This window comes from Phascolarctos cinereus, unplaced genomic scaffold, assembly GCF_003287225.1.
Source record: "Phascolarctos cinereus isolate Bilbo 61053 unplaced genomic scaffold, phaCin_HiC Scaffold_5;HRSCAF=322, whole genome shotgun sequence".
NCBI classification, from domain to species: Eukaryota; Metazoa; Chordata; class Mammalia; order Diprotodontia; family Phascolarctidae; genus Phascolarctos; species Phascolarctos cinereus.
This window is the reverse complement of record NW_027555958.1, coordinates 286901712-286917183: the sequence shown is the minus strand read 5'-3', so window position 1 is coordinate 286917183 and position 15472 is coordinate 286901712.

Here is a 15472-nt window from a genome sequence, read left to right as displayed (position 1 = left end):
ACAGAATTATTAAAATATTTGGGAGACTACCTACTAAGATACACATAAGAAATATATGAATACAACTATAAAATACTGTTTACAGTAGAAAACTTTTTGGTCTCAGGATCCCTTTACATTCTTAAAAATTATTAAAGATGTTCAAAGAGCTTTTGTGAATGAGAATTATATCTATGAATATTTTCCATATTAGAAATTTAAATGTCTTAGTATTATTATGAAAATAGCTTTGACCTTATAGATACCCTGAAAGGGTCTTTGGGACCCCTAAGAGCCCCTGGACCAAACTTTGAGAATAACTGGCTTACAGAAATAAAGATAGATCTCAGTAATTGGAAAAATAGTAATTGCTCATTGGCAGGCCAAATGAGTATGATAGAAATGACAATGCTACCTAAATTAATTTACTTATTTAGTACTATGCCTGGGGCAGCTAGGTGGTGCAGTAGATAAAGCTCTGGCCTTGGAGTCAGGAGGACCTGAGTTTAAATCTGACCTCAGACACTTGACACTTACTAGCTGTGTGACCCTGGGCAAGTCACTTAACCCCAATTGCCTTAAAAAAACCCAACAAACAAACAAATAAATAAATAACAAGTGAATGTTAAAAACTAAAAAGAAATTTAAAAAAAAGAGACACAATGGAATCTTAAAGAATGACAGTTGAACACCTGTTATTCCATGAGGAATCTGTGAGGAACAGGACTTTTAATTGTGACATTGCAAAAACTATTAACTGTAATGACTAAAGAGAAGATAGAGTAAAAAGGACTAAGAGGATTTATTTCCTGAGAGAACTGACTTTAAAGAAGTCAGTTCATGTTCAAAGAAATATGAAGAGATTCTTCAGAAGGGACTTTAATTGGAGACTTGAGAGAACTGAATGGTGGAACCATTTCTGGAATTGAGAAATCAGCATGTGATGGTTAAAGAACACTGGCTGTGATCTTTCTTACATATGATACATTACAAATAATTATTTATGTCTTTGTTTTATTGTTTGTTACATTATTAATAAATAGTATAACCAGTTACTGTGATGTTTATTGAAGCCTAGGAGATTAGAGGGTTTAATAGAGAGAGAAATTCACAACGCTCATGGAAATGATGTTTCTATGGGAGTGGAAACTCACGAGATAATTGTAATGAGAGGGATGATGCAATTTTAGTAATTAACATGAAAATATGAGAACATATTCTTTGATTACCTTAGAAATAGTATTAAAGTGAATAAGGAAAATAAATAACAGAAAAGAAAAAGATGAGTCCCTCCACCTAAGTTATACATGAAGGTTAATTCCAAAACCTTATTACAAGCAATATTGTAAAATATATGTCAAGCCACCTTAGAAAAGAAACTCCTAAAAGGCAGATTGATGGATTTTGTTGTTACAATGTTCCACAAATCACCTAGTACATTGAAGGTATGATAAAAATAAAACATCAAATTGCTGATTAGTAGCAAGAACAGATTTCACAATCAGTACAACCTCAGGATGGAAAGTACCCAGCAGAAATCTCTAAATAGAAAGGGTTTTTTTTTTTTGCCAACTGATGCAATTTAGTCGGATTTGCATAACAGATACTGTGGTGGATGTGGGCAACTTCAAACTGTATTAAAAAGAAAATATATGTATTTAAGGTGCCAAAATACAGCCTAAAATTTTCTTTCCAGATCTGTGGGGTATGGGTGTAATGCAAGGTATCTTTCAAGTATACTCAGAGACAATAGTAGAAACTCCAACCCCTCTTTGCTACTGACTCTTCTGCTTATTAATTCTCTCTCTAGCTTCAAAGGCTGTCAGTTAATAAATATTCATTAAGTACCTACTATGTTTCAGGCACTGTGCTAAGTAATTGCTAGGGACACAAAAAGAGGAAAAATATAGTTCCTGCCCTCAAGAAGCTCACAGTCTAATGGAAGAGACAACAAACAAATATGTATAAGCAAACAAAATACAGGATAAATAGGAAATAATTGAGAGAGGGAAGGCACTAGAATTAAGAGAGGCTGGGAAAGGCTTCCTGTAGAAAGTGGTATTTTAATTGGAACTTTAAGGAAACCAGGGAAGTCAGTAGGTGGAGATGAGGAAGGAATACCTGGCAGAGAATAAAATGTGAGAAGACTAAAGCATAGAAATGGTAATTAAATCCGGGGGAGCTGATGAGATCACCCAATGAACTGGTATAGAGGGAGAAGATCAGAGGGCCAAGAATGCAACCCTGAAGGACATCTACAGTTAGAGGGCATGATCTGGATGAAGATACAGCAAAGGAGAGTAAGAAGGAGCTATCAGATAGAAAGAGGAGAACCAAGAGATTTCATGTTCTGAAAACCTAGAGACAGAGAGTGGGGAGAGGGTAATTAACCATTTCAAAGGCTACAGAAAAATTAAGAGGAATGAGGACTGAGAGAAGGCCATTGGATTTGGTAATTAAGAGATCATGATAACTTTGGAGAGAGCCATTTTGGTGAAATGATGAGGTTGAAAGTCCAGTTGTAAGAGGTTAAGAAGAGAGTGGTAGGAGAGAAAGTAGAGGCACCTATTATAGATAGATTATCTGCTCAAACAGCAGGGATAGAAGAATCTAGTGAGGTTGGGTTTTGTTTGTTTGTTTGTTTGCTTTCAGGCTATTCTGAAAACAGTCTCAGAAATCACAGAAACTGCAGCATCTTTCTGTTACCAACTTGGTTCTCATACTGAAGTAAAACTAAGGAAATTCCTTCTCTCGTTGGATCATTTTCCCTCTCTCAATCTCAAACCATTAATTGATAGTTTAGAAACTAACAGAAACAAAGACAATCATTTAAACAAGGTGCAGAAGCCTATATTTGGGGCTTACTACAGTCATCCCTTTCTCCTCTCTTCCACTCTCCTCCCATCTGGTCTGAGGGGGAGACTGAAGAAAGGGAAGGAGATTTAAATCTAGAAAAAAGAAGAGGGAACAGAGTAGCACTTGACAACTTTATTCTCCCTGGCACAAGTGTTGGTTTGGCCTACACTCAGGTCTAGTCCCCAACGACATATAATCTTCTGTTTTGTCCTCTCAATCTCTCCACCTCTCTCTTACATGCTCACATCTTGCTCTTGCTTTTCTTTTATAGCACCCTAAAGCTTGAGCAGAAATCCCTTCTTTAAGGCCACTGAAGTCAAACTGAGCTGCACTAAATACCTAAGAGCAGCCTAGCCCCAGGGTTCCCTATCATATCAGAAGGCTCTCCAGAATTTTGTTTTGTTTTGTTTTAAATCCTGGCCTAGAATTGATAGACTGTTCATCTGGACACATGGTGCTGGGACACTCATTCCTCCCTGTCCTATGCCTAGCCACATGGTTTGGGTTGTGTTCAGTCCTCAAAGTCCTTCTGGTGAGAGGGGGCTCTAATTTCTCATGCTCATTAATTCACTTAGTCCCCTATCCCAGAAACCTAGGGAGCAGTTTTTAATTACAGTAAATTAGGTTATAGCTTACAAGTCTAAGAGGTTACCCAAAAGGAAAAAACATGGTTCTCTGCAAACAATATGAATCAGGTAGTTTATTCCTACACACAAAAACAAGGATAAATATTTAAAAAGACACAAGTACACATTAACAGAATAGAATTCAGCAATAAAACTTGTAACTATTGGTACAAATGCCGCGAGGATGATACTTAAGCTTCATCAGAACATTAAGCAGCTTCCAGAACTGCTATTTATGCATTTTATATTTCACCTTGGCTGGATGCCGGTCTAAACATTTCCTAGTACACATCTACTTGGGTCGGTTCTCTTGTTGGTGACCAAATATCTGATGCAAAGTTTCTCTTGCCACTAATTAGTTATAGCACAGTACCTTGGGCAGGTAGGTGGCAAAGTGGGTAGAGTACCAGGCCTGAAGTCAGAAGATGAGTCTTCTTGAGTTCAAAACTGGCCTTAGACACTTACTATGATGTGACCCTGGGCAAGTCACTTAACCCTGTTTGCTTCAGTTTCCTCATCTGTAAAATGAGCTGGAGATGGCAAACTGTTGCAGGAGTGCTGGCAATCCTGAAATTCAAGAGCAAAGGGCATGGGTCCTGCCTGGGAAGAACTCAACCACTCAAGCCTTCAGTCAGAGACAAGGTTTATTGTTTCGCTAATAGAAGTGGGTGGGATTTTAAGAACCTACTCATTTGTGAGGCTTGTATTGACAAGCAGGACAAATTTTAAGAATCTGAGCCATTTAATGGAGGCAGGATGGATCCTTTTATACACAAAGACTGTGGGAAGATCTGGATGTGATCTAGGAGTGGCCAATAGGCTAGGGTGGCCCAGATGTAACAGAGAAGGGGCCTAGATGGGATTAAGGGTGGGAAATAGCCTGGGGTGGGGCCAAGAGCAGACATAGAGGGCCACAATGAAAGGGGGCTAAAAGGATTATTGACTGGGAAGGGCTGGGTGCCTCAGGCGAATGCCAGGGATCTAGGCCACTTGGGAAAGTCCAGGGCATCATTAGCGCCACATCAAAACCACTCTAGTATCTTTGCCAAGAAAACCCCAAATCAGGTCATGAAGAGTTGGACATGACTGAACAACAAAAACCTTCCAGACCTTTTGAAATCACAAGGTTACCCTTTTTGTACACATCTACCCTGAAATACTAGTTCTCTTACTACAAGGAAAGAAAAACCACAGAAGGGGTAATGGCAGCTAGGGGTCTCAGGTGAAAGTTTTGCTGAGTCCATCCTCTGTGCATGGAATGGTGTTGGGGGTACCAATAGCACAAAAGGATCTTCCTCACCCTTTACAGGAATCATATGATAATACTTAGAACCACCCCCTATCCCCAGCCTGAAGCTATCTCTTCTTTTAAAAGGTCTACTAAGTAATCACCTCCAGCTCAACATCCAATTACAGGATTCTCAGATTGTGAGTCCTTTAGCTCTCAATCATACATGGCTGGAAGCTGGCCTCAAAGCTCCTACGGAATTGATTGGAACCAGGAAGGACAAGTCTGAATCTTTGTAATCCTTGGTCTTGATGGTCCAGGGTTACATACAAAATAAATACAGTCATGGGAGAGGAGGCCAATGACAACTGGGGGGAATCCAGAAAGGGCTTTTGAAGGAGATGGTACTTGAGTGGGGTCTTGAAGGGAGACAGAAATTCTAAGAGGGGATACTTTAGAAGGAAAATATTACAGATATAGTAAAAGCTCTGGAGCTATTTTCCCAACTCCTTTGTGGACTGACAGCCTGGGTCCCAGAGGAGATCACTACTGCTTCTCCCCTCAAGGTTTTAGGAGATCTTGGTGGACAGGGATGTTTCTAGTGCTATTTCTCTTAAGTACCCACCAATGTGCTTCTCCCCAGGATTATCAGTTAGCCAGACTTCATTAGATTTTAGAAAAGGGTATTTTACTAAAGTGGTATAAGAACAGTTAGGACAAAACATCCTACCCCACTCCCAAAGTCTGTGACCTTCTTCTCCTACCAGTACATACATATTCAGAGGAAAGTTGACTCAAGAATTGACTACATGTGACTGTTAGTCAATAAACATTTATTGAGCACCTACTATGTGCCAGGCACTGTGCTAAGTGCTTCGGACATAAGAAAAAAAAAAGAGACTTAAAAAGTAGCCTGATGGTACTGTATCTCATTTATGTATACGTGCTTTATGACTAAAGAAGGTAAAAATAAGAAAATGAGAACCATATGAGCCAATGTACAACTGAAAAAAGACCGTGGATTTGGAATTATGCCCAAAGAACTATAAAACCATGCCTACTCTTTGACCTAGCAATAACACTATTAGGTCTGTATTCCAAAAAAATAACAAACAAAGGAAAAGGATCTATATATGCAAAAATATTTACAGTATCTCTTTAGTGGTGGCAAAGAATGGGGAATTGAAGGGATATCCATCAGTTGCAGAATGATTGAACAAGTACAAGTAATATACCATTGTGATGGAATACTACTGTGCTATAAGAAATGATGAACAGGATGCTCTCAGAAAAACCTGGAAGGACTTTTATGAACTGCTGCAAAGTGAAATGAGCAGAATCAGAAGAATACTGTATATGGTAAAAGCAATTCTGTACAATGAAAGAACTGTGAATGACTTAGCTATTCTCAGCAATACAGTGATCTAAGATAATTTTGAAGGACTTATGATGAAAAATGCTATTTATCCCCAAGAAAGAACTGTTAGGATCTGAATGCAGACCAAAATACACTTTTTCTTTACTTTATTTTTCTTGGGGTTTTTTTGGTTTGTGTTTTCTTTCACAACATGAATAACATGGAAATATGTTTTGCATGAATGCACATGTATAATCTATATCAAATTGCTTGCCTTCTCAGCGAGGGAGGGAAGGTAGGGGAGAGAATTTGGAACTCAAAAATATAAAAAATGTTAAAAATTGTTTTTACATTCATTTGGGGGAAATATTAAATTTTTCAAAAAAGATAAATGACAGTGGGTTGATAGGAGAAATGTAGGCACTTGTGACTTTTTTCTAAGTAAAAAGTGAGTCACTGAAAGTCAAAAGCCATTGAAGCACAACTTTTTTTTTTCTGGTGAGGCAACGGGGTTAAGTGACTTGCCCAGGGTCACACAGCTAGTAAGTATCAAGGATGGATTTGAATTCAAGTCCTCCTGACTCCAGGGCCGGTGCTCTATCCACTGCTCCACATAGCTGCCCCTGAACTACAACTTCTACAGTGATCAAGTGGTGGAGGGCAAGAGAAGGCAGCAGCAGCAGCAGCAGCTTGGAAAGAAGAACCCAAAAAGATGGGAAGATATAGCAGGGGGCCTAAAAAGGCAGTTTAAGGGAGTCAGCTGGGAGAAGGCCTTGGCCGAGTGATTCTTGATTGGTTGGAGAGTTCTAATTTAATTGGCTTAGAGCTCTAGTCCTTTGGCCACCTTGAGTCAGAGAACCTGAGCTGCGTGGCTGTCAACTCCATTCTGATTGGACAACACAGTATCCTGTTGCATGAATGGCTGGGCTCACATGTACAGCCCAGAGATAGTTAGATGAACTCGGCAATTCTCAGTCTTAAAGACAGCTGCTATTTACAGTGAGCTTGCACTTTGTAAATGCACTTTTAAGGGTGATGTGTCGTTGAAAGAGCTTATAAAGGTTGTGTTCAAAGAGAGATTTCCCCAAGCTGAAGAGTGATAAAGACTATTTTATGCCAATACTGAGCCTAAATTGTCTGTGGATGAGTGATGCTCTAGCACAGATGAACAGTAAGTAGAGAAGCTTTCTCTTGTGGTGCAGATATTAACACTGAAGTTGCAGCCTAGAGTTGTGACTTTCCCTGAGCACACTTTTCCTCCCTTGTGGGTTTCCTGCCAGGTTCCTGTAAGCATGAACCCAGTAGAAGAGTATGATCTGGGTTTATATGTATATTGTGCTCTATTTTATTATATATTTGCTTTAATAAAATAGAAATCTGTAATATTATTTTGCTTTATTAAGTAAATGGTTAGTTTAAGATCTAAAAAGTGGCATTGTTCTGAGTGGCTTGCTGGGTAGACGGAAAACATTGGATAGGTGCTCAAGAGCTAGAGTGATGAGTAGGGGAAGTATATGTTAGCTCAAAAGGGTAACTGAGGAACTTGAGAAGTCTAAATCTAACTGTATGATGATGGCCTATCTCTGGACCTGCTAGTGTGACAGCAGGAGCAAGGAGGGAGGAAGTAGGCTGTTTTACAGGCCTGGGTGAGGGATTGAGTTACTGGTGGTGTCAACATTAAAACATCTATTGGATGGGGCCCCACTGTCATACGATATCTGGTGTTACAATGTGGGGGCACTGGAATATACCACCCTATTTCAAGCATTATACTTATACTCAGTCTCCACTTTAACATGTCCTGTCCTCAGAAAATCAATCCTCCCTCATTCCTGGACCTCTGAAAAAGTCTGTCAGTTATTAAAATTTTGTAATTAACATTCTTCCATATTTCCAAATATGCAGTGGTACAACTTTTAAAATCATACCATTTTCTATACACATCCACATCCAGAGAAAGAACTATGGAGTCTGAATGCAGATTGACGAATACAATTTGCTTTCTTTTTTTGTTGTTGTTTTGTTTTGTTTCTTCTTTCTTGTGGTTCCCACCATTGATTCTAATTCTTCTTTACAACGTGACTAATGTGAAAATGTTTAATATGAATGTATATGTAGAGTCTGTATCAGATTGCATGCCATCTTGGGGAGGAGGGGAGAAAATTTAAAACTAAAAATGTTAGGGAAGTAAATGCTGAAAACTAAAAATAAATAAATTTTTAAAATAAATTTAAAAATACCATTTTATAAAGTTCTAGTAGTTTATTGCTCTGGACCCCCACCCACTCACCCCCATCCCAATCGCTACCCCTGTAGCCCCCAACACACACAGGCCAAATTTAATAAATTAACCAACTTCAAAAGGAAAAGAAAAGCAAACTTCTTTTTTTCAGAAAGAAAGCCTGGTCTTTATGGAGATCCCAGAGTATGTAGGACTTTCTCCATAGGGAATGTTAAAGGAAAAACTATGGTTTCAGGCCTCACCCTGGTCAATAAAAGGCAAACTCAAGAAATAAGACCAAAAGGAATTTATTGGCAACCCAAGACATCAAGGAGTTGGAGTGGGGCCAGCCCAGCCACCAAATCCAAGCTCTAGTCTGCTTTTATAGACAGAAGTAGAATAATTACAGTAGCAGAAAAAAAAAAGTTAAAGAACATACATATAAGGATAAGGACAATTCCAACTGGGGGCTCCTAATTTTAATGAGGTGCATAAGTGTCATCTCAGCTCTTCCTATTACAGCATCATTGGGAGATGAGATTAGTTCTCAGGTGATGGGATTAATCTAAAGAGAACCATGCCCTCTGTTTCAGTCTGGCTGAGCACAGTACCCAAAGGGTGAGCAAAATTAAAACGTAGGGTTCACTTAGACTATATTTTGCCCAATGGCCTGACTCTGCACAATCCCCAAAGCATCTTTGGTGCTAACCATATTTATGGTGCAGCACCACAACTGGTCCTATGTTGTTCTTCTATCCCCAACTGCATCATCCTTACCTAGTGCCAAATCCATCAGAGTAAGCATCTTGAGTCCCAGATGTGTCAGTAGTAGTCTAGTCCCTGGAAACATCTCCCCTTGGGCATTCTGGAGTAGGCCTCGTCCTCAGAGCAGCTCTGTTTCTCTGGTTCCAAGTCACTTGCAGAGATTCCTACATAATTCTGCTAAAATCTGTCAGTAACAAGATACAATACAATTTAGGACAACCTTACAAATTTGCTTTTCCAGTAACCAGCTTATGTGGTAAAAAACTAACTCAAACCTAATGGATCTAATCCTACTAATAACAGAGCTATAAAAAGAACATCAAATTAAGAAGTCATAATTCACCTGAAACTTTAGAGTATTCCAGTTTTTACATACCATTTGCAGTTTCTATCTTTACCTAAACCCTGTACCTGATATGGACACTGCCATCAACAAGCTATCTTACAAATACATTTTTTAAAAATCCATGAGGGCCTGACTTGAAAAATGAGCCCTTCTGTCTCTTATAATTATCAGACAGAGACCTCAAAATAGTAAAATAATTTCACTTTTTTTGCAATTATCAATGCAATTTTTTATGTAAAATCTAAGGATTAAATTGGATTAAGATCCAATTTTGAGAACTTGCTATAAAACATACTAGAGGCCTGTATGTCTTATATTATTCCAAATGTTCCAGAAACATTTGGAAACCAATCATGTATGTATGTATGTATGTATGTATGTATGTATATATGTATGTGTCCTATTTCTTGGAGAAAAGTCTGATCCTGATGCTTTTTCAAAACTTACTACTCCAATTAATTAGAAAACTTTTACATCTTTGTCTTATTTCCCAGTTTTGAGGATATTATCCCCATATCACTCTAAAAGAATGAGATACTTCAAGGACTTAATCTTATATATGAATATATAACTATTAGCAAGTAGATGGCAAGTTCATGAAGTTATTTACTTAGTTACTTAGGATATGGAATTGACTACAAATTCAGATTGAAAACAGTAAGATTTTTCATACTTGTAACCTATTATAGTAACTCAGAGATATTTTAGTATTAATTATTAATTAATGGATTTAATATTATAATGAGAAAACTTCCACTGTTTGTCTGCCCTGATTATAAAAATTTGCTATGGAAGGAAAAAGGAGGGACTTGGTTATGACAATATCAAGATTATTCTTGTAAGGGCAAAGATTGGCTATAACCACTCATGAAACAGGGGAAAACTCCCTTAGCTCTGTTTGATTCCAGGTAAGAGCCATAGTTAACAGCCAATCACACTGCAAAGTTCCACATTATTCACAGGGTATCAAAAGCCAGGCTCAGAATTAACCAGAGGGGAAATTTTCTGTTCAGAAAAGGGTCTGTTCAGAAAGGAAATTGCACAGTGGGGAAACTGAATCAAGAGGCTCCTATTTTCCCCTACACAAGGTCATCCCCTCAACTTTCCACCTCACATCCATTACACAGACATCCACTTGTATCAGTTCTCAGATTGCATTCCTTTTGGCATTCCCCTTGAGTGGTGGATTATTGGCTTTCATGACAATTCAGACAATCATACATGAAATCAAAACTTAAAAACAATTTCAAATGGCAATCCCAGCACTTCAAATAGCAAAATTTCACAAATCACGGCTCAAGGTTAGGTTATTATTATTTTTCTCATATTTCAATAACAGTTAACAATGAGCACATATAAGGACATTTTATTTTTTCTTAATTTTTAAATTAAGAATAATTATGTTTTGGAGTTTCACATATTTAGTGAATACATGATAGTTGACGCAAGACCCCAGAAAAATTCTGGCCACTGTAATATTCCATATTAATAGATATACATATTGCCTATTAACCTGTAAGGCAAAACAAAATCTTTAGTCTATTGTTATTAAGTTGGTTCAGATATGTAACTTCAATACATACTATTTAATAATAGATACAATTTCATAATTTTCACAAGTGATAGCCAGATAATCTCAGATGAAGCTATAAGCAAATTTCATGCTTTGCCTGTGTGTTGTCCTAGTTTTTCAAACTTCGGTACTTTAGAATTTTACAACACATTTGTCAGCAAGGCTGATAAGATCTTATATCCTTGCCCAAGTAGAATGTCCCAAGGAACCTCACAGATAAAGATAACTTAAGGAGGCCTTTGCTACTTTCCCCCCCAACAATGAGTTATTAATATTATCCACTTTAAAGCAAACACACTCCATTAAATATTTAACAGTTTCCAAATAATTTGACCACATTCTTTTAACAGGTCAATTCATAATCAAACAACATTCGGATTAAAAAAAGAAGTTACTTTTCTTTTTCTTTTTTTCCTTTTGGCTAGGCAGTGGGGTTAAGTGACTTGCCTAGGGTCACACAGCTAGTAAGTGTTATGTGACTGAGGCTGAATTTGAACTCAGGTACTCCTGAATTCAGGGCCGGTGCTCTACCTACTGTGCCACCTACCTGCCCAGAAGTTACTTTTCTAACAGCATTTCAGATAAAATATAAGAAAAATTTTAGAAACACAATAGTAATGTACCTAACATCATGTATTTAAAACAGGAAACAAACTTATTACCAGTAAGTGACATCAATTCAACCAAATGCACTTCCACATTATCTTACATAGAAAATCATTCATTTTATTCCTTTTGGTATGGTATATTTATTGTATTCAAGACCAATATAGAGTACTTACATTTACTGACATTTGTATAGTGCTTACTATGTGCCAGGCACGGTGCTAAAAGCATTTTACAATTATCATGTCATTTGATCCTCACCACAACCCTAGCAGGTGGGTTTATTATTTAACTCCTTTATAGATGAGGAAAACTGAGATAAGCAGAGATGAAGTCATTTGCTTGAGTCACACAGTTAATAAATTTCTGAGACTGGATTTTAACTCAGGTTTCCCAGATCCATGCATTTTTCAGATTATTTCCTTAATGACAAATAGCAAATGTAATTTGCATTAAGTTCTGACTTACCACAATTATCCTAATAGGAGAATTGTATCTTACTGTAAATGAGACCACATTCTGATTTTAGTTTCAGGACAAATTTTGACCAAATCAAATTTGGATTTATTATCACTAATGATAACATTCAAAAATCTCAATTTCCCCAAAGGCACCCTGTTTTCAGGGGAAGCCCAAGAAAGACAGGGAGGGATTTCATGTGGCAGGCTCACATTCTCATTCCCCTCCTTTTGGAATTCACAAAGTTCTAAAGATTGAGAGTACGTCCCTGGAATGGTTGTTCAAGGACAGCTGTTTATCTAAAATTGCTAACAGGCATTTCTCTAAAAGTTTCTCAAATCTGTCCTATCTCAATGGAATCAAATCCTTTTCAAACTTCTTACTAAACTCCAAAACTAGTATTTAAACTGACCTTTCATTTTTTTAAACTTTTGATTCCTCACTTCTCTTTACTTTTACTGCCTTCATAAGTTCTCATCTTATTTCTCAATCATATTCTAGTCTAACATTTCACTGAATCTCACCTGTATAGATTTCCTTATACAATACCACTTTATACTTCTAGAGCTGCATAGTTTATTTCAATTTAGGTGGTTTAACTACTACTTTAAATAATTAAATTCAGTTAAATCATTTCAAACTAGCTCCAGTTCTACTTATTTTCTAGTAGTTTGAAATGACTTCTGAACATCCTTATCACCCTCCAGGAAGGGGAGAGAGGTTGTTTGCACTTAACCTTAGTCTGCAAACCTCCAAAATCCACTTCAATGTTCTTAGCAGCCACTTTAATTTGGAATTTTATAGTAAAGATTTTAAATTTCAGTTACAAATTTTAGTCTCTAGTTTATAATGCTATAAATGGGAACAAAGATCCCTTTCCTTCTTATCTGAATCTTTTGTCTGACTCCCGAACTTGACTAGAGTTAGAAATGGAAAGAGACAGAGACAGAGATAGACTCTTTCTGAAAGCTTTCAAAGTTCCACAGAAAGTTTCCACTCTTGCTCTTTTTCCTTTGGCTGATCAGGCAACAGAAAGTCAGTTTGTATTTACCAACACACAAAACACAGACATGACTTACAACTTACTTAATATTATACAAATAAAATACTTACCACTTCAAGTTCAAAAGTCCTGTATTTACCTGGTCAAATTTGTTTTTCCACAATTATCTGAGTATTGAGTCCAGTCCAAAGTGAACTTTACTGCTCAGGTTTTGGACATTCCTGGTTGAACTGGTAGCTTTCTCTTGTCCCAAGTTTTTAATAGCTTGACTAATGGGCAATCAGCAGGACGCTTACTCCGTCCTGATCCCATAACACTGGTATTCCTCACTTTTCTGTCCCTTGGTAACCCAGTGTTAGACAAGAGCAGCTACTCATCAGTGCCTTCTTTGCACGGTACCACTTCTTTATCTTTGTGCACAAGAGACAGTAGAATGTGGGTTTGGGACCTGTTTCTTCTTATCCTTCCTGAGTTTGAGGAGTTTTAATTCTCAGACCACTTCATGGCTGACTAACCACTGAGGAAGTTCACTCTAGCCCAGAATCAAACAAGTCTGAGTGTAGGCTGCAGTGTTGCATGGTGAGCTCACCCAGTGACAGCCATGCCAAGGGAGAAAAAGATCCCTTCATGGTCACCAAATTTTTCAAAGAAAAATCCTGCTTCATGCCTCACCTGGTCAATTAAAAGCAAACTCAGGAAGTAAGACAAAAAGGAGTTTATTGGCACCCCAACTCATCAAGCCATTGGAGTGGGGTCAGTTGCCAAATCTAAGCTGTTTTAATGAGGAGACAGGATAAATGTCATCTCAGCTCCTCCCTATTACAGCATCATTGGGAGATAAGATTAGTTTTCTGGTGATGGCTGTAGTCCTCAAGTGATGGGATTAGTCTGCAGACAATAAGATTAGTCTAAAAGGGACCTTGCCTTCTCCTGCAGTTTGGTAGTACCCAAAGGTTGAGCAAGGTTAAAATATGTTGGTCACTCAGACTATACTTTGCCCAGTGGCTTGACTTTGCACAGGATTAGAGACCTGGGGTCAACTATAGGTCAACCCTTCAGGTGAAAAGCTAAACTGACCTCCGTGAAAATTCTTCCACAATTCCCTTAGCACATAAAGCCATTCAGCTGGGCTCTGGATAAAATATCTAGGTGTCCCTTGCCTCACAGAGGACACCAAAATTTTTCTATAAGTCCCTGTACCATAGAAGATCCCCTTGAAGGTCCAGGCAAATTTCCTCTGGATCCCTATATCAAAGGAACCCTGAAATTTCCCCTAATAGATCCCTGCCACAGCAAAAGCAATTTAATTCACCCTTACTAGGACAAACATTAATTTATTTAATTTAAAGAAAACATGAAGAAAAACTTTCAGAAAGGAGTGTTGCTCCCAAAAAGGAATTAAGCTCTTAGGGTTGATTACTCAAGACTTCTGGCCACAGGCAAACCATATCCTTTGAGCTGTAGTCCATAAACATCTTGGATAAGCTATCTGGACCCATGTCTCAAATCAGGCAAACAGTCTCTTTTTTTTTCTTAAAAGGAAAAAGTTGAACAATTATCAGTTATCCTGATGCAAATGCTACAAACCAGGGCTTCATTTTTTTGTTGTTTTTGTTGACTCTCTATATTCAAGAAAGTGATGGAGAAAATGTTAATAATGCAAATTAACTTGGAAGTGTGTCAGACCAATATTCCCTGCTGACTCCCAGACTGGCTCTATGAGACCTTCTAGGTATTAGTATTTTAGAAATATAAAAAATCATACTTTTTTTTAAGACAATTCGGGTTAAGTGACTTGCCCAGGGTCACACAGCTAGTTAAGTGTTAAGTGTTTGGTCTGAGGCCCGATTTCAACTCAGGTCCTCCTGACTTCAGGGCCGGTGCTCTATCCACTGCGCCACCTAGCTGCCCCCAAAACTCATACTTCTCATATGAGCTGCAATATTCATACTGATGGAGTAATGCAACAGACATGAGTAAATTAGCATTCAAATAAGCAAAAGCTATTAAAAAGTTTTTTTGGTCTGGCTTACAAAGAAACACACTGGAAACCAGACCATCCATAACATCTAAAATAAAAAAAAAAGAGGGGAAAAAAAGGTGTTAATTTTTCTCTGTTGGATCCTGGAAACAAGGGTATCCAATAAAAAGAGTCCTGAGTGAAGAATTTCTCCAGTGGGTCCTCACAAATACCAAGGGCCAGAAATTTATTCCAGATGAGGATCCCACATGAAGCATAAGTTCTGGAACAACTCTCCTAAATGCCTATTCACACTGGCCAACTAGACCTCAAAGCTCAGTTTCAACTTTTCCCCTCTGGATTCTAGAGGACCCTGAGGAGATGGAGGATGGCTTTCTAATGCTATTGCTCATAAGCCTCCACCAGTGTGCTTCCCCCCAACATTATCAATCAGCCAGCCAGATTTAATTAGCTTTTTGTTTTTGTTTAGTTG